The sequence below is a fragment of the Phacochoerus africanus genome, chromosome 5, assembly GCF_016906955.1.
Source record: "Phacochoerus africanus isolate WHEZ1 chromosome 5, ROS_Pafr_v1, whole genome shotgun sequence".
NCBI lineage: Eukaryota > Metazoa > Chordata > Mammalia > Artiodactyla > Suidae > Phacochoerus > Phacochoerus africanus.
In genome coordinates, this window is record NC_062548.1 from 34,545,912 (window position 1) to 34,548,758 (window position 2,847).

A 2,847-nucleotide genomic window follows, 5' to 3' on the forward strand; every position below is an offset into this window, starting at 1 on the left:
CTCAAAGAAACAAAATCGTTGTTGACTTTAATGGGGAGACACCATATACATGATTTTATAGTCTCGATATTTTGTATAACCTAATTTTTACTTCTGTAGTACTGTCTTTTGCTAAATTCCCTAGAAATAAGGCCAAATCAAGAGATTCTTGAGCAAGTGATTTATTGAAAGAGCGCTCTCAGGAGACAGAGAGTAAAAGCTTAGGGGAAATTGCTTATCAGCAACTGGGTCCTAACTGGAGTCTAGCTTCAGCCTGATTCCGAGGGAAACTCTGGGGCATGCAGTGTATCGCAGAGTTGATCCCACCTTGTGGCAAGGGAACCAGCTGGAATCACCTGTGTCGTTATCAGCCAACACTCCTAGCAGCTGTGGGTGTGCTGGCCTATGAGAGAGATCGGAGTGGGGAACAAAACAGTGTCTACCACAAGCACTTTATTTACTTTTTCTTGATTGGGAGGAGATTTAAAAATTACTTATTTCATTAGTCCGAATGCATGTGATTGACAATAACTAAAAAGATGTGCAACCTGTCTCCAGTTTTTTCCCCCAGAGGCAACCCTTATTAAGAATTTCTTGTATATCTTTCAAAAATAATCTCGCTCTCTCTATACACACACACACACGCACACACACACACACACACACATATATATATGAATTGAAGCAGAGTTGATTTACAATGTTGTTTGTTTCTGGTGTAGAGCAAAGTGATTCTATATATATATACACATATTCTTTTTTATATTCTTTTCCATTATGGTTTACCCTGTGCTGTACAGTAGGTCCTTGTTTTTAGCTATTTTATATGTAGTAGTATGTATGTACTACTAATCCCAAACTCCTAATTTATCCTTTCCTGCCCCTCCCTCTTTGGTAACCATACATTTGTTTTCTGTTTCATGTATTTGCTCTCCCTTTCTATAAACCAACCTATAGCACAGTATGCTTGTTCTTTCATACCTTGTTCTCTTAATAATGAAACTTAGCACTGTATATCAAAACATCATCAGAGCTGCATCATCGTTCTTAATGGCTATAGACTATTGTATTGTACCATAGTATATTTTATCTTGATTTGTTTCACTTAATATTCCTATATTAAGTCCTGTGTATATGTCTATAAGCCACCTCAAATACGTGGAATAGAGTAGAAGGTAAATAACTAAAACTAACATATGAGATCTCATGTCCTATGGCAGTTAATCTGAAAGACCAATATAGGACCTGGAAATATCCATATTCAAAGAGGGACCTTATTTTTTTCCTGTATGACTCTGTGGAGTCTAATCAGTTATGGGTATTCAGTCAGTTCATTATGCTGTAGGTCCTTGGCTGAAACTCTTGTCATTTCATCAGAATATGGCAGAAGTCCCAAGCCAGTTTCAGAGCCTATTTCATATGTTTCCAAAGAATCCATTATGACTTTAGCTGAAGCTCTCCAAACTTTTGTACGGACTTTCGTTATTGATTTAATGTAAAGCCTAATCAAATTCTACAGCTTAAAAATAAACCAGCCTTATCTAGATTTAGCTCAAGGCCAAAATGATGGTACTTTTCCTCTATATCTTTGTCTTTGGAGATTCAATTATCTTATCTTAGTCATGGTTTAATGGAGCCAAAGGTCTGGAATTGTTCCTACCTAGTTGTGTTTGCAAAGTGAACAGCTGACATTCTTACAAGATGGCTGTTTTGAAAACTAAAGACAGAATCTTGGCTTCTCCCCTGAGACTGCCTGTGTAGTCATGAGTAACACACTGCAGAAACCAACATGGAGCTGGATTGGGGTAGGGTTGCTGGTGGTTCCCCAAGCGGAGCCTCCCTGCGATCTTTTTCTAGTCATTTCCAAAGGACAGATGCTCTGTGGCCAAATGCCATGAGTAAAACACTTGGCCCTAAATTTAATGCAGCTCTGAGATTCCTGTTTTTTTCTTTATGAAGTCATGCAGATAGAGAATAGATGTCTGTTTTTTTTTTAAACTCAGATAAGTGTATTTCACCAAAAGATAACAATTACCCAGTGTTGTATTGAAAAGGTAGCAATCACATAGTATTTTATGTATTTTTAAATTTGCTTTATTGAAATGTAGTTGATTTAGAATATTGTGTTAATTTCTACTCTACAGTTAAGGGATTCAGTTATATGTATGTATATATATATATATATACACACACACACATATATACGCATTTTTTTTTCATTATGGTGTTAACACAGGGTACTGAATATAGTTTCCTATGCTATACAGTAGGATCTTGTTTATATATTCTATATGGAATCATTTGCATCTGCTAATCCCAAATTCCCAATCCATCCCTTGCCTCCTCCCCCACTTGGCAGCCCTAAGTCTGTTCTCTATGTCTGTGTGTATATTTCTGTTTGGTAGTTCAGTGTATTTGCAGACACAGTATTTTATATTCTCCAGTGTCCAGTTTAAAACAAAGGTACTATTGTGAGTCTTGAATAAGTCCTTCATTGTCTAAGGATCAGTAGGTTGAGGCCAGGTGTTAGGTACCAAATTGACAATGACTCAGGTTTGTTTTCCTTCATTTTCTCTTTGGAAGAGATGAAAGTGATGAGCAACGCCAACCGCTTCATCCAAAACTGCTCAGTGAAGGTACTGAATAAGAGATTAATTATTAGTAAAACTGAATTTTTACCTTGGCACTGTGTCCCATTGATGGATTATGTATATAGATAATCATTTCTTCTTTGCACTTTGTATTATTGACAGCCTATTGGGTGCTGAAATCCATCTAAGAGGTAATGCTTCATGATCCTGCACTAAGCCCCAGATTTCTCATATAAAAAACAATTGTGAGATTTTTGTAAGGATTCTGTGAGATAGT